At 45.3% G+C, this 21,590-nt stretch overlaps 1 protein-coding gene across 1 annotated transcript in view; it reads left to right on the top strand.

Annotated features, from left to right (window-relative positions):
* LOC117368550 (potassium channel subfamily T member 2-like) overlaps positions 1 to 21,590 on the top strand; it is a 437,966-nt gene that overhangs the window by 95,649 nt on the left and 320,727 nt on the right. The window lies entirely within an intron of this gene.

Genomic DNA, 21,590 nt, shown 5'->3' on the forward strand with positions numbered 1-21,590 from the left:
AGTCAGGTACTAGTGACCTGGATTGGCCACCGTGAGAACGGGCTACTGGGCTTGATTGGTCTGATCCAATTCTTATGTTCTTAACAGTTTAAATAAAAATCATTAAACTATAGAGAGTATATGTTTGGGCAGACTGGATGGACCATTCAGGTCTTTATCTGCCGTCATTTACTATGTTTTTTTTACTATGAGTACTTGTAACGTAAACATCCATTTTAGCAAAATAAATGTTGAACAAATAAATGGGTTCAAAGTCATCACATAACTGGTTATGAGCCAACACCTAACCAGTTATCTTTGTGATCATAAAAACATAACCATATACAGTAAAACCTTGGATTGCAAATAACTTGGTTTGCAAGTGTTTTGCAAGACAAGCAAAGCATTTTATTAAATTTTAACTTGATATACAAGCAATGTCTTGCAATACAAGTACATATAGTATACACACATCACAACTGAGCCGATGGTTCTTCTCTCTCTGACGCTGCAAAAGTGTAATGAATGTTCTAAATGAGCGATATCTTGCAATACATGTACATATAGTATTTTATATTAAAGTTTTGGGGTTGTGGAACAAATCGTCTGAGTTTCCATTATTTCTTATGGGAAAATTCACTTTGATATACGAGTGCTTTGGATTACAAGCATGTTTTTGGAATGAATTATGCTCCTAAACCAAGGTTTTACTGTATTTTGCAGATGCTCTTTACAGTGAAGGATTTTCCTTGTTAGTTTGGCATTTTGGAGGGACAAAAACCACTGGGAGATTAAGAGAACAATCGCCCTACCACTCCAGTAGAGTGCTGATCATTAGCAGCTGTTTAGCAAATCCTAAACATGCGTGGTATAATTCCCAAAGTTGATCTTTTAGGACATAGGCCTAGATTCACTAAACTAACCTTTGTTGGGCGATTCGTGGGCGATCCGTGGCCGAGTCTTGCCTGGTGACCAATTCACTATGAGTCCTCAAGCAAATGAATGTGATCGGAGGCACACCCCACAGCGACCCCATGGATCGCTGCAGAACGATCCAGACGCATGCACAGACCATCTTCTTTGCCTGTAGATGCGATCCACGCATGCGCTTGCTCTCCGCACAAGCAAGGTCAAAACAAGGAGGGGGGGGGGGGGGCTATAATGGAACAGAACATGCTGGCAGATTATTGGAACCAAACTCGCTGCAGCCAGATTATATGGAACAGAGCCACGCTTTTAACCCGTGGGTTAAAACCATGGGTTAAAACCAGGGGCTCGCACTGCAAGGACAAATTTCAGGGTAGCAGAGAACAGGAGAGTCGGCAGATCTTGCCTTCTTGTGCATAGGAGAACAAAAAATACAAATATTAGCAAGCTACATTTGATGTAATGTGGCAGGGACAGGGCGACAGAGAGCAGGACAGTCGGCAGGGACATGAGCAACTGGTCTTCAGCAGTCGCTTCTTTTTCGATCGGTAAGCCCAATCGGTAAGTGAATCACTGCCTTCCTATTTATTCATGCCATTTTCCCTCATTTGCATGTGCGGATCAGATCGGGCAGAAGGTTAGTGAATCGGTTCGGGGTCGGAGAAGGCTTGCAAACTGGTCGGGACACGATCAGTGAGCTTAGTGAATCTAGCCCTTAGATATTTTATCCTCTTGCATACATTTGGATTTGATACATGCATATCCCGGTTTCATAAATGGGAAGTTTATGCAAGATAAACTTTTCAGTGCAGTTATATGCAGGTATCAAATGCAAACAGAGCTTGTATAATAAGACCGAAATGTGCTAGCTGGTTTAATGTGCATTAGATGTGTGTTAATGTTCATGTCACAGTACAAATCTACAGTGGAAATCACAATAAAGAGGCAAATGGGCAGTTATCCCACATCTAATATAATAAAATGATAGGCCGCGCATGCGCACTAAAAAAACGTGTTCCCTGATCCGTCGCGAAAACACGATTGCGCATGCGCGGGTTTTACGTCACCACCTGCTCGCGGCGGCTTTCAAATTAAAAAAAAAAATTACACAGCTGCGGCGGCCTTCCTCACCCCCCGCCTCTCACTGTGAATGGTACCGGCTCCTCTCTCGAACTGCACCAGGATCGAGAGAGGAGCTGCAGCGCCGGCTTTCAACTTAAAACAAACAAAAACAAACAAACCCCAACTGCAGTTCGAGAGAGGAGCTACGGCGGGGGCTTGAGCATAAACGCCATTGTTGTCCCCCTACCTAGCCGCGAGGCTGGGGCGGCGGCCTTCCTCACCCGGCGGCCGGCGAACCCTAATGCTGACATTGAATCCAAGTAAACAACCGGGGCTGCCTAAAGAAACAAAGTTTCACGGTGCGGCTGAGCTCTGGCGGCTACACATGAAGCAGACATGTGAAACTCTGGTCCATGGGCCAAATGTGGCACACAGGGTACAAAAATTTGGCCTGCCAAACAATTCCTGCCTTTGCCGAAATTTGCCCGACCGTTCCTTCCCTTCCTCCATCAGGTACAGTTCAGCTCTGCCTATGTTAAAAGGAGCTGCTTTGAAATTGGAGCCCTGCCGCCACCGTAACACGTTCCCTTTGCCGCGGTCCCATATGTCAGAGAAGGGGCGGGACCAAGGCAGAGGGGAACGTGCTACGGCAGTGGCAGGCCTCCGATTTCGACGCGGCTCCTTTTAACATTGGTGGAGCTGCACTGCACCTGATGGAGGGAGGGAAGGAAAGGTGGTTGTGCGCTGTTGAGCCCCTCTTTGCCCTCAGACCCTCTCCTAACTGCTCTCTCCTGTCTCAGACCACTGGGGGGAGGTGCCTGTCTTCAGCTGCTGGGATGGAGGGAGGGAAGAAGAAAGAAGGGCCCTGGCAAGCGAGTTATCAAAAGCCAACCATAGCCTGGGACCCCTACATGGTATGAATAATGACCAGACAACAAAAGGTAAGAAAAATAATTTTATTTTCTGTTTTGTGATTACAATATGTCAGATTTGAAATGTGTCTTGAGGGAGGCTGCCGCCGCGGCTTTGGACAGAGGGGTACCATTTTCGTGGGAGCCGGCCTTCAGAGAGGTTTGGGATGCGGGAGGGGCTGCCGCTGCGAAGGGCTTTGGTGGGGGAGCCAGCCAGACCGCGAGTGTGGGGCCGTTGTAAGCGCGGATTGGTCAAGGAGCCGCCGCTGCCGAGCCTTTGAAATTGCTCTCCCACCGTCACTCCCTCCCGCCCCAGCTCTGCCTCTGCCCCTGCCCAGGTTCAAAAGCAGGAGAGGCAGTCATCTAGCACCCGTTAATCTAACGGGCTTAAACACTAGTTAACTAATAATATGGCAGATAATACAAAGCAGTTAGCACCACCCTAAGAAGTGAAGCTAATTGCATTGTGTGTTGTTGACTGTGCATGCATTCCTAAGGGTTGGCATGCCTCATTGAGGAGGAAGTGCTAGACTCATGCATCAGGGTAATGATCCAGAGATGCTGTGCTAGGAACATATGATTCAGTGGGGGGTTTTTTCACTTTAAAAGGAGACAGAGTGCAATTTGCTTACATTGAGTAAAAGGGATGACAGAGACAGAGGAAAGCAAAAACAGAAATCTCCCTTATAACAAGTAATTGCTTGAAATTTAAATTTACTTTTTTATTGTATGTACTGACATTGTGGGTTATATTAGATCATAATATTTGTCAAAACTTGAACTGTGAGATGTCTGAGATGTTTATTATCCAGATATGTGATACCAGGAAGAACTTGTGCTAGTTCTTATGGCACTTCCATTTTATCCACAAAAGTAGTATGCCATGAAACCCCAGGCTTTTGATGCCCCCTTGTGTTAGTACCAGGTGGCTACCTCTAGGGGCCTTGGTAACCACTGTGGATCCCAATGCAGTCCCAAATAGAAGAGGTTTACTACTCCTGCTTGAATTGAGGAAGGTCCCAGTGTGTGTGTGGTGGGGGTGGGTGTTGGTGGGGAGGAGTAGATTCTGGATTGGTTACCAGATTTGTGAAGATAAAAAAGAGGACACGTTGCCTGCAGCCCTGCCCATACCCTACCCACAGCATCGCCCATACGCCATTCATTTCCTTGGTCCCCTTCCTCTCCTCTGTACCCTTTTAGAGCTTCTCTCTCCCTTCCTCTAATCCTCCTCCCATACAAATATATCTCTCTGTTTCCTTCCAACCCCCCCCCCCCCATACACACACACACATACCTGTGAGTGTTTCTTTCTAACTCCCAACCCTCTCCAACAGGTGCCCCCCTCTCTCTCCTAACCTCCTCTCCTGCTGTTTCTGTCTCTCACCTCTCATCCAGCACTACCCTACTCCATGTTTTTCCTTTCCATAATGCTTCTCCAACCCTCCCTCCAAGCTGTTTACCTCTCCATCCATCTATGCTGTTTCTCCAGCCCTCCTTCCCTTCCTTCCTTCATACTTTCTCCAGCCTTCCTCAATGCTGTTTCTCCAACCCCTTCCCTTCCTCCCTTTCCCTCCATCCATGCTATTTCTCCAGCCCTCCCTCCATACTGTTTCTCTATCCCTCCATGCTGTTCTTCCCTCCTTCCCTTCATGCTGTTTCTCCAGCCCCTTCCTCCTTCATGCTGTTTCTGCAGCCCCCTTCCCCCTCCATGTTTTTTCTCCAGCCTCCTCTATGCTGTTTCTCCCCTCCCTCCTCCAATGCTACTCTCTAGCTCCCGACTCCCCCAGCTACCGCTTTCCTGGCCCAACTGCTGTAACTGAATCTTCGGGCAGCTGGCAGCAGAATTCTGTTCTTGGAAATAACTGCCTGGAGGGTTAATTCTGCTGATGGAGACTGGAAAATCACAACTATCAGTGCATTGGTTTTCACAGCAGACTATTCCTCCACACTGTCCTGGCCATGCCCATGCACTGCCTATCTCCATGTTAGTTATATGAATTTAGCTCAGATTTTTTTTTTTTTAGTAATAACGCAAGGTGAGTTATATTCAGGTACTGTACATTAAATATTTCTGTGTATCTGGAGAACTTACAATTTAAACCCCTGATAGATTGGTGGGCTGCACTTTGACTGTCTGCTGCCATCGTTCAACAAGAATATTCAATGCTAGGCTATTTCCAGTGACTGGCATTGAATATCTGGGATATCTAGTGCATATTTGGGATATCTAGTGCATGGTCGATTAAGACAATATTCACACTTTATGCGGCCTTATTTGCCCACTAAGCCTGATTGTTTAAGTTCCAAAAATTGGGACTTAAATGATCATGCCCCAACATTGCCGACTTTTTGGTGCTAACATGGCATTTTCAGCAGCAATAACCAGTTAAATGTTGCTGAAAATGACCAGTTAGCTGCTGAGACATGAGTTGATTTGGTCAGTGGCAATTTCTGGCTAGTTAGCTCACTGAATATCAGCTGGCTGGTTTTTGTCTAAACCAAAGAAAGGTTCACAAAGAGCAGCAGGAGGATTTCAACCAGGTTTCCCGGCTTATCAGCTTGGTGCTCTAACTATTAGGCTACTCCTCTACTTTTTACCCTGCTTTTCTGTTTTAGTTTTGATAAATGCCAGCATTTAACAAGTGGTAAAAAGTTGCTTAATGCAACTTAATAAAAGGGCCCCTTTCTTCAGAAGCTCAGTCCCCAAGTCTCCCCATGTCCCTCTGCAACTCCTCACAATTCTCTTTTGATTTAACAAACTGAATAATTTTTAATAATCTTGTATCATTTATGAATTTAATCAACTCATTTCATCGCTCCCTTTTCTTATTCTATGAGTTACATCCCATAACCAACGAAACTCAGTATTTCCCTACAAGATGGGAAACTTACAGCAAAGATCTCCTAGACCAAATAGCACCATATAAAACATACAAAAAGAAAAATAGACCACCAAATGAATGGTTCGACTGCGAACTACTAACCACCAAACAGGAACTAAGAAAAATGGAGAGAATCTGGCAAAAAACAAACAATGAGTCAGACAGGACAAACTGGAAACAAAAAATGAAAACATACAAAAATATGATCAAAGAAAAACGCACCAAGCACTATGCAAAAAAAATTGGTACATCAAAAATAAACAGCAAAGAGTTGTTCAAACTAGTAAAAACAATAACCGATACAACACAAATACTGAAAAAGGACAATGAACCCACCCCTTCAGCACAAACACTAGCCAACTTCTTTCAAAATAAAATTGCTGACCTAAGAGCAACTCTACCCACTACCATAACAAATGCTCTTCAATACCTCGAACCTCACGACCAAGACACCAGAGTCGACATGATATGGGACCACCTTGAATACCCAGATTGGCATCAGTTCCTAAACCTATTCAACAAATACACTAAATCTAACTGTCTACTCGATGCATGTCCCCCTAAATTAATGATAGTTGCTCCCCCAAAATTTAAAAAGGAACTATTTGAATGGCTAACTTCCACCCTCACAAGTGGAACACTAAACAAAAAACTGGGACACATACTAATCACCCCAATCCCCAAAGATCACAAAACCTCTTCAGCTCTGATATCCAATTTCAGACCCATAGCAAGCATTCCTCTTTTCACAAAGATACAGGAAGGATTGGTCAACCTTCAACTAGTAAACTACCTAGACAAATTCAACATCCTTAGTGAACACCAATCAGGATTCAGGAAAGGATACAACACAGAAACTGTCTTAGCCTCCTTACTAAACCACCTTTACGACCTCTTTAGCAAAGGCAAAAGCGCACTAATCCTACAATTAGACCTTAGCAGCGCGTTCGACCTGGTAGATCATGAAATCATGCTACTGTGCCTTGAAGTGATGGGAATCTCTGGAAAAGCAAAGAACTGGTTCAAAGAATTCCTAACAAACAGATCCTATCAAGTAATCAGCAATGGTAATTATTCCAAACCATGGAAAAACCCTTCAGGCGTGCCTCAAGGTTCCCCACTATCTCCCACCCTTTTCAATATTTATATCGCCTCCTTAAGTCACCTCCTACAAAAACTAAATTTAATACACTACATTTACGCAGATGACATATCCATTCTAATCCCCTTAAATGACATCACAAAAGAAATTGTAGACAAGCTCTCAAACGTAATGACCGAAATCGATAAATGGACCATTAATTTCAAACTAAAACTAAACGCAGAAAAAACAAAGGTCTTTCTGGCTAGCCCTAATGACAAAATTACAAGAACATCGATAAAAATAAACAATCACGACTACCCAATTTCCAAAAACATAAAAATACTCGGTATCACTCTAGACACACACCTAACTATGATTGACCACACAAACGCACTAGTGAAAAAATGCTTCTACACGCTATGGAAACTAAGGACCATAAAAAAATACTTTGACCCAACATCATTCAGGTTGTTGGTACAGGCACTGATATTATCTATCCTTGACTACTGCAACATCATCTACCTGGGCATACCACAAAAAACAATAAAAAAACTGAGATTAATACAAAACACCGCCGTTCGACTAATCTTCGGACTAAGAAAAAACGACCACATCAGCCCCTACTATAAAAAGTTGCATTGGCTTCCAATTGAAGCACGAATACTATTCAAATTTGCCTGCACCTGTTTCAGACAAGCCTGGGGACTAGCACCTTCATACCTACAAACTCACTTCACCCTTCACAACCCCACACGAGCGACCAGAAACAAAAACATCTTTGCATACCCAAAGATTACTGGCTGCAGATACAAATCATTCCTGGATAGAACCTTTAAGTTCCAAGCAAACAGACAGCAAGTCTGGCTGAAAAACTACATAAACAAACCCAATCTGTCTTACAGTGCATTCCGCAAATCAATCAAAACCGCCCTATTCGCAAAATTCACTGACTAAAATTATCCCCTCCCTCTTTAGGACTCCCCTCCCTGAAAATGCCTTTCTTTCTCTCCCGCAAGAAGCTCCTCATGTACTCATATATTCGCTGTTCCTAGAACTCCAATTCAAATGGAAATTAAAAAAAAAAAAAAAAAAAAAAATTCTCAGATATTCTTTACCCTCTGAACACCAATCTGTACAGGACTTTCCTTCTACACTATTGTATTATATTTAGACCCATTGTACGGTATTGTATTAAGACTTATCAAGACTTAAGTATTGTATTGTATTTAGATCTATTATATTGTATTGTATCTAGACATGTTGCATTACATTGTACTGTATTGTACATAGACTCATTGTACTGTATTATATGTTGACCTATTGTATTGTATTGAGACCTCTTGTTATTCGCTGAATGTCCAGCCTTCTTGCAATGTAAACCGCCTAGAAGTCGCCTGACTATGGCGGTATAGAAAAATAAAGTTATTATTATTATTATTATTATTCTAGTACCAGTCAATAGTCTCAGTACTGATTCTTGAGGCACTTCTCTATTTATCTTTTTCTATTTATAAAACTGATTATTTAGTCTTACCCTCTCTGTTTCCTATATTTTTGCCAGGGTCCAGTCCACAACTGACTATAAGGCAAATTTTCAAAACATTAAGACATTAAAAAAACTGACGTTCAAGTGCTGATTTTCGAAACCGAATTTCTAGATATCTTGCAAGTCATTCCATCTGCTGTGAATCCAGAACTACAGGGTGTGTGTTGGATGTGTGTTATGGGCTGGCATTGGGTGTACTTTGGGCGGACTTAGACTTGGATGTCTTGTGGCAATAATCAAATGTTTCCCAAGATGTCCTGAATGGAACTTAGACATGCCAAAAAAGGTGCTCAAACTGACCAGATGGTCGCTGGAGGGATTAAGTTATGAACCCCCACACACACTCCCCCAGTGGTCACTGACCTCCCCCCAACCCCAAAAGTCTGAATGAAACAGTACATACCTGTCTATTGAACAGCAGCACCTGGTATTGGAAAGCCTAGAATAACATCACCCAGGCGTTTTAAGTAGTCTGTTGAGTGGGTTAGTGAGCCACAGACAGGAGGAACCAGGTCCATATGCCATCCTAACCAATATATTTATAGTGGAAAGTGTGAGCCCACCAAAATCCTACTATAATGCCATACAGGTGCCACCTGTAGCCATAGGGGCTTTTGGGGTGGTAGACAGGTGGGTATAGTAGGTTTGGGGCGAGTTTTGGAGGGTTCACCAATATTAGGAGGGTATAGTGAGATGTACTTCTGGCATCCTTTATGTGAAGTTCACAGCAGTGCCCTCTATGGTGTCCCACTGCTCTATCGGTATGTCTGTTTGGCCAGTCCACTACAGTGCTGGCCCCACCCATGTTCAAATGAACTGGATTTGGATGTTTTGAATTTGGACTGTTTTATGATCAAAAATGGCAAATAAAGTTGGACATCCTAAAGACTGGACAATCTGGTGGCCAAGATGTCTAAGTAGGCAATTTAAAAAAAAAATTGGATGTCTTGTGGTGCTGGTTTTGAAAATGGCAATTTCTCCATCTCCAAGTTTGGATGTCTTGCGGGAAAAGTCCAAAGTCAGATTTAGATGTCCTATTGAAAATGCTCCTCCATTTGTGTGATGATTGGAGAGTAAGATATTTATTTGGGACTTCAGTTTCATTTGGTCTTCATGGTCACTGAGCGCAATATTTACAAATTGCAATACTTTATGATTGCAGTGGGTGCGGTATTCATATTGAAATTTTAGTACTGAAGGATATATTTCATGGTATTGTGTCACAACAAATTTTCTCAGTGTGTTGGATGTAAGGATCAATTTGATGAACAGTATGCAATTCAATTTATAGGGGAATAGTTAGGCATGGCAGCATCTGGCTGGGAAACCATACTTTCTTATAGTGAACAAGTTGATGATCTATTATCAGCTTCCCACTTATTCACGGGAGATGAAGAAAAGAATATTACTACTGATTGGGAACAGTTGGAAACCTCACAGAAACATATCATTAGAGCAGAATTGCACACCATGACCCTTGCAGAATGTTGCTGACTTAAGTATATCCCTCGAGGTTTAAAAGTGAAAACGGAGCCATTTTACTTTTGGATAATTCTACCTTTATAGAAAAATGGAATGCCATCTTAAACAAATGTTTGCATGATCTCATGCTTCTCATTATTGAAACAACACAATTAGAATTAGATCAGTACAAGTCAGATTATTGATAATTTTCAAATGTTGGTGACAGGTTTACAACAGACCATTCAAGATGATGAGTACTCCTAATAGCTGGCTCAGTTTAATAATAAAAAAGGATGAGTTTAAATCAGACATAAAGAAAACAAAGATCAAGAAGTTAAAGAGAGATGAATTGGACTATCAAAAAGGTTTTGTGTATTACTAGATGGACAAAACCAGAAGTGTTAAAAAACTAACTCCCTGCCTATGCTCACACCACTAGTGAGTCATCTGAAGATGCAAGAGGTGAATTACAAAAGGCTGTTACAGTGATGAATAATGCAGGTACAACAAGAGGCCTTGTCTTCAGGAAATGAAAGGACTATATAGCACAGTTACATACCGTAACAGTTATCCAGGGACAGCAGGCAGATATTCTCAACATGTGGGTGACGTCATCCACGGAGCCACATAGCGGACAGCCTCGCAAGCAAACTTGCTTGTAGAACTTCAAAAAGTTTGTGAGTGCTGCACCATGCATGCGCGAGTGCCTTCCTGCCGAACTAGATCATGTATCTCCTCTGAGGTACCTCAGTTCAGATAGCTAGCTAAGAAGCCAACCAGTGGAGGTAGGTGGGTTGTAAGAATATCTGCCTGCTGTCCCTGGTTAGTAACTGTGCTTTATCCCAGAACAAGCAGGCAGCATATTCTCAACATGTGGGTGATCTCCAAGCTAACCAGAATGGGATGGTGGGAGAGTTGGCAATTTAGGAAAATAAATGTAAAACTGCCTGTCCAAAATGGCTATCCCGTCTGGAGAAAGTATCCAGACAATAATGAGAGGTGAATGTATGAATCGAGCACCAAGTGGCAGCCTTGCAGATTTCCTCAATAGGAGTTGATCTGAGGAAAGCTACAGACGCTGCCATCACTCTAACTTTATGGCCCATGACTCGACCCTGCGGAGGGAGACCAACCTGAGCATAGCAAAAAGAGATGCAAGCAGCCATCCAGTTGGAGATGGTTAGTTTGGAAATAGGATGAACTTATTTGGATTGAAGAAAGTGAAAAGTTGAGGAGCAGTTCTGTGAGGCTGAGTGTGTTGCAAGTAGAAAGCCAAAGCACGTTTACAGTCCAGAGTATGAAGTGCTATTTCTCCAGGATGAGAATGAGACTTTGGAAAAATCACTGGAAGAACGATGGATTGATTAAGATGAAATTCAGAAACCACTTTAGGTAAGAATTTTGGATGAGTACGGATGGAATACTGTAAAAGGTGGATCTGCCACTAAAGCTTGTAGTTCACTGACACGTCTAGCAGAGGTGAGTGCAACGAGAAAAAACACTTTCCATGTGAGATATTTCAAATGAGCCGAATTGATTGGATTGAATTGAGGCTTCATCAATTGAATAAGAACAAGATTGAGATCCCACACCACTGGAGGCGGCTTGAGAGGTAGTTTGATATTGAAAAGTCCTTTCATAAATCTGGAAACCACAGGATGAGCAGAGAGGGGTTTCCCTTCAATAGGCTGATGAAAAGCAGCAATGGCACTTAGGTGGACTCTAATAGATGTGGATTTGAGGCCAGAGTGAGATAAGTGCAGCAGGTAATCCAAAACTGAAGACAAGGAGGTAGATTGTGGCTCCTTGTGATGAGTAGTACACAAAGTAGAAAATCTAGACCATTCTGGATGTAACACTGCCTATTGGAGGGCTTCCTGGAAGCCTCTAGAATGTCCTGTACAGATTGAGAGAACTGTAGAGTGGCAGTTAGGTTGAAAGGTACCAAGCTGTTAAGTATAGAGACTGCAGGTTGGGATGGAGTAGAGACCCCTGACTCTGTGTAAGCAGAGAGGGAAATACTGGTAGAAGTAGAGGCTCCCTGGTGCTGATTTGAAGTAAAATGGAGTACCATGGTTGTCTGGGCCACCGAGGAGCTATCAGAATCATGGTGGCATGTTCCTTCTTGAGTCTGATAAGAGTCTTGAGAATCAGAGGGAATGGAAGGAACGCATAGAGAAACTGATTTGCCCATTCCAGAAGGAAAGCATCTTCCTCGAGGTGGTGAGGAGAGTATATCATGGAGCAAAACTGAGGCCGCTTGTTGTTGTGGGGAGATGCAAAGAGGTTTATCTGAGGAATTCCCCATAGAGCAAAAATGTGATGTAGAGGTGAGGAATTGAGTGTCCATTCGAGAGGTTGTAGAAGACGCAGTGGCGTACCTAGGGTATGTGGCACCTGGGGCCCATCATTTTTGACACCCCCCCCAATGTAAATAAATATTTTTTGTAATAACCATGAAACTGAATAAATGGTCATAATAGAAACAGGCAGTGAAAATTTTCTTTTATTGAACCTCATATATGTAACCATTATTCCAAACACACCATAACATAACATAAATTATGTCTGAATTGTCATGACATCAGAAGTACATATGGAGTAGTTGCAGGTGATGCTTGGGACAGTTCTGATTGTGTTAGTTCGGTTTTATGTGTTTTTGAATAGAAGGGTTTTTATTTCTTTTTTGAAGGTTTTGTAGTTTGTGGTCGAGGTCAATAGGTTGTAGAGTTGGGGGTCGAGTGTTGCAGCTCGAATGGCTAGGAGGTTGTCGAACAGTTTTTTTCTTTTGACGTTTTTGGTTGGAGGGTGTGTGAATGGTGCGGGAGTTCTCCTATGTCTGGTTGAAGTGGATTGAATTATTTAGCTGAAGAAATTAGTTACCTCCCCATTCCACACACATTAATTCTCTTCCATTTTTGTTCCCATTATAAAAAACACTGATAAGTTCTCAGAAAAAAAATACATTAAAATAAGAAGTGAGAACAAAGGCCCCTACAGATGAGAACATAACATAAGAATAGCCTAACTGGGTCAGACCAATGGTCCATCATGCCCATTAACCCATTCTCATGGAAGCCAATCCAGGTCACTAGTACCTGGTCAAAACCCAAAGAGTAGCAACATTCCATGCTACCGATCCAGGGCAAGCAGATGTTTCCCCCATGTCTTAATAACAGACTATGGACTTTTCCTCCAGGAATTTGTCCATACCTTTCTTAAAACCAGCTACGCTATCTGCTTTTACCATAACTTCTGGTCACTTCATTTTTAAGTGAGATCTTTCCTTCCAAACAGAGACTTTGCTAGATGTCAAATACAGCACAAGGTAACTTCACACGGACTTAGCTGTGCAGGAAATGTGAATCTCCTCATACACCCATCATATAGTTCAAAAATGTGCAAAGGTCTGGTTTTCTTTCGATTACTACATAGACTAATGCCACACAAGCAGCGCTGTTACAAATATATTCTGTAGGTCAGTGCTAAGGTTAACAAAGTTTCCTTCCTTGGACCAGAAGGAGATACTGACAAACCACTGGAAGAGATCCCAAAACAACTACCCAGAAACAACACCCAAAGACCCACTCAATGTGTGAACCAGTTGAGTGGAGTGGACTAACTGGGGGGTGGAAATGGGCCCAGAGTTTGCTCAGCAGAATTTCCCAGATCACCTCTTCCTCTCAACACATTGGCACGCTGCCGCCACCACCACTAGGAACATCTCACCGGGTAGGCCAGCAATGCTATAAACTTTATAAAACACATTATTATATTTTCTTATAAAGCACATATTTTAACTGAACTCTCTGACATCCTCAGCCTTTCCATTCACAAAAATAGAAGGAAGAAAAGTTCCCATTTCCTGCTGTCTCATGTCCCCGACCTATACAATATTTTTCTTCTGCAGAGTGCAGACCTTCAAAATCTGAACAAATCCTCATTTCACTTGCATTATAAAGTACTGAGGATGCCATCTCTCCCCAATCCCAGGTACTAAAGTCTAAGACAGTAGCGCAAACTAGTGCTGCCAGATTCAGGAAAAAAAATTTCGATTCGATTCAGCCTATTGAATTGGTTTATCGATTCGATTTTCCTGCCCAATTGGGTGTTTTTTTCAAACATCCTGGTGGGTTTATTTTATAGCTTTTTCACCCCTTTGGCTTCTCCTAACCACACTGGCGCTGTGGTGTAAATAAAATAAAGAAACAAAAGGACTTTTCCTCTCTCTGTTAAATCCTAGCTCACGTTTGTGGTCTAACACCAGCTCTGGCAGGATACACATTTCAAATCTGACATATTGTAATCACAAAACAGAAAATAAAATTAGTTTTTCTATCTTTTTGTTGTCTGGTTCTTTTTCAGATCTTGTTGGTCCAAGGCTCTGGTTGCTTGCCAGGGTCTCCTTCTTTCTTCTTTCTCCGTGCTAACCAACCATCTGCCATCTCTGTCCTCCCCTTCCGTTTCCCTCCCCTCCCCCGGATGTCTGGCATCTTTCCTTTTTTTGTCTCCCTCCACAGATCCACCTTTTCTTAACTACCCTTTCATCTAGCAGCTCTCCCTCCTTCCCCACCACCCCAGGGTCCACCATCTCTCCCTTTCTTTTCCCAACTACCCTCCTAACCAGTTTCTCTATACCCCCCTCCACACCATCCCTTGTGTCCAACTTCTCTCCCTTTCTGTTCCTTCCCTCCCTAAAACCCATGTCCATCATCTCTCTCTCTCTCTCCTCTATTTTCAGACCCATTATTTCTTCCCACCCAAAGTCCGGCATATGCACGTCTCTTTGAACCTCTTCCCCTTCCCTCCGTGTACTTCTACACCAGTGCCCCCCCTCCCCTGAAGGCCTGTCCCCCCTTAAAGGTCTGCATCCCACCCCTGAAGGCCTGTCGCCCCCTTGAAGGCCTGCCTGCCTGCTCCCCTTGAAGGCCTGCCCCCCCAGAAGGCCTGTCCCCCCCTTGAAAGCCTACACCCCCCCTGAAGGCCTGCACCCCCGAAGGCCTGTCCTCCCCTTGAAGGCCTGCCTGCCTGTTCCCCTTGAAGGCCTGCCCCCCCTGAAGGCCTGTCCCCCCCCCCGAAGGCCTGCATCTCCCCGAAAGCCTGTCCCCCCCCTTGAAGGCCTGTTCCCCCCCTTGAAGGCCTGTGCCTTCCCTGGAAGACCTGTCCACCCCTAAGGCCTGCAACCCCCTCCGAAGGCCTGCCTGCCCCCCCCCAAAGGCTTGCCCCCCCCTTTGAAGGCTTGCCTGCCTGTTCTCCATGAAGGCCTGTCCCCCTGAAGGCCTGTCTCCCCCCCTCCACAAGGTCTGCCTGCCCGCCCCTCCCTGAAGGCCTGCTGCCCCCCCCCCCCACTACCTCGAAGGACCGCTCGGCCCCACCACCACCACGAAGCACTGCTTATTTCCCCGGCCTCCCTGCTTCATTTCCCTGGGGAAACAGCCTGCAGCAAGATCGCGCGATGCCAGCGATCTTTGCTTGCTTCGGCTGTTTCCTCCTCCGCGGTCCCGCCCCTACTCTGAAGTCAGAGGAGGGGCGGGACTGTGGCGGAGGAAACAGCTGAAGCAGGCAAAGATCGCTGGCATCGCGATCTTGCTGCAGGCTGTTTCCAGACGCGACACCCGGCGCAGGGGGTGGGGAACCGGACCGGACCAGGAGCACCCCCTCAGGGTTTGGCACCCGGGGTGGACCACCCCCCACGCCCCCCCCTTGGTACGCCACTGAGAAGACGACTCAATTTGTCCGCCAGACAGTTTTGTTGCCCTTGAATGTAGACAGCTCTGAGGATGTTGTGAAGAACTGCCCAATTCCAAAACTTCAGAGCTTCTTGACAAAGAGGGAGAGAACCTGTGCCTCCCTACTTATTGACATAGTATATTGCGACTTGGTTGTCCGTCTGAATGAGGACCTGGTCGTGAAGAAGATGTTGAAAAGCTTTGATAGCATTGAAGACATTGACAGATTGATGTGACATTGCTGATCCGTGCTGGACTAATGGCCTTGAGTACGCAGACCATCGAGATGAGCCACCCAAGCGTAGGTTGAAGAATCTGTTGTGAGAAACTTTTGATGAGGGGGCGCGTGAAATAGCAAACCTCTGGAAAGATTGGAAGAGAGCATCTACCAGTGGAGAGGCTGTCTCAACGAAGGAGTCACTGTAATGTGTCGAGAGAGTGGGTATAAGCTTGCTGCCACTGAGATGCCAGGGTCCACTGATGAATTCTGAGGTGAAGTCTGGCAAAAGGAGTCACGTGAACTGTAGAGGCCATGTGACCGAGAAGAACCATCATTTGTCTTGCCGAGATTGATGTGAGGGAAGACACTCATTGATAAAGTTGAATGAGAGCATCTTGACATGGTTGAGGCAGGAATGCTCTGAGTTGAACAGTGTCCAGTATGGCTCCAATAAACTGTAGAGTTTGGAAGGGACGTAACTGGGATTTGGAAAATTGTTTTAGAACCCAAGACTTTGGAGAAACGTAATAGTCTGTTGGGTCGCTAAAATAACCTCCTGTTGAGATAATGCTTTGATGAGCTAGTCAGCTATGGAAAGACTTGAAGGCCCTGCATCCGCAGGGCTGCAGCTACCACTACCAGGCACTTCGTGAAGACCCTGGGGGATGAGGCGAGTCCGAAAGGAAGGACTCAGTATTGAAGATGAAGATTCCCCAACTGAAATCTTAGGAATCTGCGAGAGGCTGGATGAATTGGAATATGAGTGTAAGCCTCTTTGAGATCTAGAGAGCATAACCAATCCCCTTGATCCATCAGGGGGTACAGTGTTGGAAGAGAGAGCATCAAAACTTTTCTTTGACAAGAAATTTGTTGAGGGCTCTGAGGTCCAGGATAGGTCGCAAATCCCCAGTCTTCTTTGGGACTAGAAAATAACGGGAATAAAAACCCGTGTCCCATTGATTCAAGGGAACCTCCTCGACAGCTTGAAGGCAAAGAAGAGTATGAGCCTCCTGAAGAAGAAGGGGAAGTTGCGACATGTTGGAAGGAAACTCTCTTGGAGGGAGATCTGGCAGCACTTGAAGGAATTGAAGTGAGTAACTCTCCTGAATGATGGTAAGAACCCAGATGTCTAATGTAATCTGCTCCCACTGTTGGTAAAAGTGATGGAGCCAACCTCCTATGGGTAGGAGAGAAGTCTGATGGATGCCGGTGGACGTTATGCTCAGACGTAAATTGTCAAAAAGACTGTGCCGGCTTAGCTGCAGCAGGAGTCTGAGGTTTTTGTTGCTGCTGTTGTCTTCTAGGTGGAGGCCTGGAAAAAGCCAGAGTAGACTTTTGAGGGTAATGACATGGAGGCAGCTGATAAGGCTTAGCAGCTGGAGTTTTAGCCTTAGGCCGAACCAAAGAGGCAAATGACCACTCATGTTCAGACAGACGCTTGGTAGCAGCCTCGATGGAATTGTCAAGAAGCTCATTACCTTGGCAAGGTAAATTAGCTAGACGGTCTTGTAAGTTGGGATCCATGTCCACAATGCATACCCAAGCCAGACATCACATTGCCACAGCAATGGCAGTTACCCTGGAGGACATCTCAAAGGCATCATAAGTGGCTTGGAGCATGAAAAGACATATTTTTGAAAGGGTCTGCTGAAGTTGTTGAAACGCAGGCAGGTGATGCACAGCCAAGTCAGGAAAAAAGTAGGGCATGGTTTTAATGCAGTACTTTAAGAAGTAAAGATGAAGTTGTAATTCAGGATTCTATTCGCCATCATGGAATTTTGATAAAGACAGCGTCCAAATTTATCCATGATACGTCCCTACCTGCCCGGAGGTACTGCAGCATAGACCTTGGTGGGATTAGATTTTTTAAGAGATTATTCCACCACCAAGGATTGATGAGACAATTGGTGGCTTCTCAAACCCCTTGCAAGGAACTGTACAGTAACGAGATTCCATTTTAGAGGGTATAGCCAGGATTGAATAAGGAGTCTCGAGATTCCTGAGAAATGTTTGTTTTAACACAGGATTCATGGGAAGCCTCGTGGTATTGTTTGGCAGATGAGGTAAATCCATTTTGGCCCAATATTCAGGAGTATACTTAGACTCAGACTGAAGATCAATCTGAATCAAATATGAATCTTGAAAAAGATGTTGATTTTGAGGCCAAAGACTCCTCAGGAGGTGAAGTAGAGAGAGACCTGGCCGCCACTGAGTAAGATGGAGAAGCCACTCTGGAGTATTGAGATATGCATCTGTATCCAACATAAGAGTCACAGAAGAAGCTCCACTGTGTGATATAGGCGGAGTCAGAGAGTGCTTACATTTCAGAAGCCTCGATGGAGAAGTCCCAGGAGTATGAGGAATTGAGAGCCTCGACTAGTGCCTCGTAGAGACAGGCAAAGGAGGTCTCGAAGGAGGAATCCAGGGCCTGGATGTGCCTCGAGGTGGAGAAGCACGAGGCATTGAAGGCTTCGGGGTTTGAGACCTATGCCTGGGCTTCGAAGGGGTCTCGATGGGTCCTGACGATCAAGGTATAGGAGACCCTGTACTCTTCCGAGGAGACTTTTTAGTCTTCTTTGAAGCAAGATGCCTCGAGGACGAGGAGTGCTTTGAGTGAGGCCTTGAACGAGGCTTGTCCACTACGTCTCAAACAGGATGAGTAGCTTGGAACTCGAACCTGGAAGGACAAGGCGAGGAGTCATTGGAGGACAATGGTTGAGACTGACGAGGCTTGTCTCGAGGTGCCTCAATGGAATGCTCAGGCTGGCTAGCAGTAAGCAGGATCGAGGCAGGAGAAAGCTGGGCCAAGACTGAGGTAATCTGCGTGGTCAATATGGCTTTCAGCATGTCCTCAAAGACAGGCACCAAGACCAATGGATCTGATCTAGAAGGTGCAGCAGTGCGCTCCATTGAGGGCGACCTCGAAGATGAGTATTCCCTATGTTTGGAGGCACGCTTGGAGGGAGGTCTCATAGAGGCCGGCACGACTGCACTTGTTGCCTTGATTGCCTGAGACTCAGCTGGAGGCTTCTTAGGTAGTGTACCTGTGGAGGGAAGAGGAGACTTGCCTGAAGACAAGACCTTAAAAGGCGCAGCAGACAAGGCCTTCAAGGTCGAGGGTTGACTTGATCGAGGTCGAGGACTTGGAGGTCGAGGCCGCCATGGAGCCTGAGATCTTGTCTGGAGACTGCTCCAAAGGACCAAAGAGCTTGAGGATCTTGGCAATGGTGTCTCCGGAGTGCTCTTTTCTGAAGAGTAGCACAGCGCGGGCAGGACTCAGGACAATGTTCAGGTCCCAAGCACTTGATACACCAACGATGGGGGTTGGCGAGAGAAATAGCCGACCACACTGGCTACACTTTTTAAAACCGGTAAAAGGTCGGGACATATGAAAAAATACGGCCGCAGATGAATGAGGGCTGGCGGCAGAGCCTAAGCCCAAGCCCCGCCAGACTGAAACTGACGGAAGGAATAACTAAAAAAAAAATAAAATATAAGGGAAGCGGCAGTACGAGAAGGCAAAAATTTGAGAAATGGCAGAGCTCAGAAAAACAGGGCTTCTTGGCTCTGTGGAAAACTAAGAACTGAGGTATCTCAGAGGAGACGCACGACCTAGTTCAGCGGGAAGGCACTCACGCATGCGCAGTGTAGCACTTGCAAACTTTTTGAAGTTCTACAAGCAAGTTTGCTTGTGAGACTGCCTTCTACAGGGCTCCGTGGATGATGCCACCCACATGTTGAGAATATGCTGCCTGCTTGTCCTGGGATAAGATTAAGTACTCAAAAAATATAGTTAAGGGGCCCAACGTGTCCAAAAGAAAGCTGAGAAATGAGCCCGTAGTGCTTGATAAGGGTCTATTGTATGTCCCTACAACCACATAAGATTAATTTGAAACAAGAATTAGTCTCTATAAATTTATCAGAAAATGCAAATTGGATCATTTCTTTAAGGAATGATTGCCCTTAAGTAGTATAGTGACTGCTGTCTGTGAAAAATCAAATTGGATATCTCTGGGTCCAGTGGATCCCCATATATTAGCTTTTCAACATACAGTCTGTGGAAATGCAGTCAGGACTAGCCTCAAGAAATCTTTCACATGTGGAAATCAAAGCGATTCAAGCCCTCTCTAATGATACAAATATCGTTATTCACTCTATGATGAAGGGGAAGGAGTAGTTGTACTAGATACTTTAATGTATGCATAAGGTGACCATACATCCTGTTTTGAACGGGACCACTGGTTTTCAGACCCCCCTGTCCCGTTGACCCCACACACAGCTTCGGGATGCTGAAATGTCCCGTTTTCAGGGACAGCATCCCGAAGCTGTGCGTGGGGACAACGGGACAGGCGATCGCTTCCTGTCCCTCCCTGTTGTGCAAAAGAAAAAAAAAAAAGCCTTCTTGTCGGCAATTAGCAGCAGCAGCAGTAGCAGTAGCAGGGAGGTAAGACAGCAGCAGCTGCTGACCGGGGAAAGGAAAGAGGGAAGCTTGGTTTTATTTCCCGCGGCAGAGAGGGAAAGATGTAGGCAGGCAAGCAGGCTGGCTTTGGTGTGGCAGGGAGGGAGGGAGGGAGGTAGACAGGCAGACAGGCTGGCTTTGGGGGTGGGGGTGGGACAAAGTCTGGAAGGCAGTAAGGGGGACATGGGAAGGAGGCACTGGGGGCACTAAGGACATGGGAAGCAGGCACTGGGGACACTAAGGACATAGGAAGGAGGCACTGAGGCACTAAGGACATAGGAAGGGGCACTAAGGACATAGGAAGGAGGCATTAAGGACATGGGATGGAGGCACTGGGGGCACTAAGGACATAGGAAGGAGCACTGAGGGCATAGGAAGGAGGCACTGGGGGCACTAAAGACATGGGAAGAAGGCACTGGGGGCACTAAGGACATGGGAAGGAGGCACTAAGGACATAGGAAGGAGGCACTGGGGGCACTAAGGACATAGGAAGGAGGCACTGAGGCACATAGGAAGGAGGCACTAAGGACATGGGATGGAGGCACTGGGGGCACTAAGGACATAGGAAGGAGCACTGAGGGCATAGGAAGGAGGCACTGGTGGCAGTAAGGACATGCGAAGTAGGCACTGGGGGCACTAAGGATATAGGAAGAAAGGAGGGAGGGAATAGAAAGGGACAATTGGGCATGAGTGCAGAAAGAAAGAAATGAAAGAAAGGATGCACTGTCTTCATGAAAACAGGAAGTAGGCAGGACCCGCCCGAGGGGAAGGCCTGAAGCCGGCAACAGCAGCGAATTTTAAATGCTGCTGCTGCCCGATGAAGTTCAAGGAGGAAAGGGAGCAGAGGGGGAGAGAATGGCTTGGAGGGAAGAAGACATGGCAGAGCATGCAGGGAAGGAGGAAGGTATGCCAGACCAAGGGAAAAGGAAGGGGGAAAGAAAGGAGGAGATGCCATATGGAACAGAGAGAGAGAGAGAGGGCGGATACCGGATGGAAAGAGAAGAGAAGGCAGTGAATGGAAGGGGCAAAACAGAGGGTGAACAGTAGATAAAAGGGGTGAGAGAGGGAGACAGACACTGAATGGAAGTGTGGCAGAGAGGAGGGACAGCCGCTGAATTGAAGTCTGAGGGACAGGGGGAGCAGACGTTGGAAAAAAGTGGGGACAGAAAGAAAGACAGATAGTGGGAGGGAGGGAGACAGAAAGGAAATAAAAAAGAGACAGGGGCAGGGAGAGAGACAGAAAGAAAGAAAGACAGCAGCAGAGAGAGAGACAGAAATAAAGAAAGACAGACAAACATATATTCTAGCACCCGTTAATGTAACGGGC

This window comes from Geotrypetes seraphini, chromosome 10 (assembly GCF_902459505.1).
Source record: "Geotrypetes seraphini chromosome 10, aGeoSer1.1, whole genome shotgun sequence".
Lineage (NCBI taxonomy): Eukaryota > Metazoa > Chordata > Amphibia > Gymnophiona > Dermophiidae > Geotrypetes > Geotrypetes seraphini.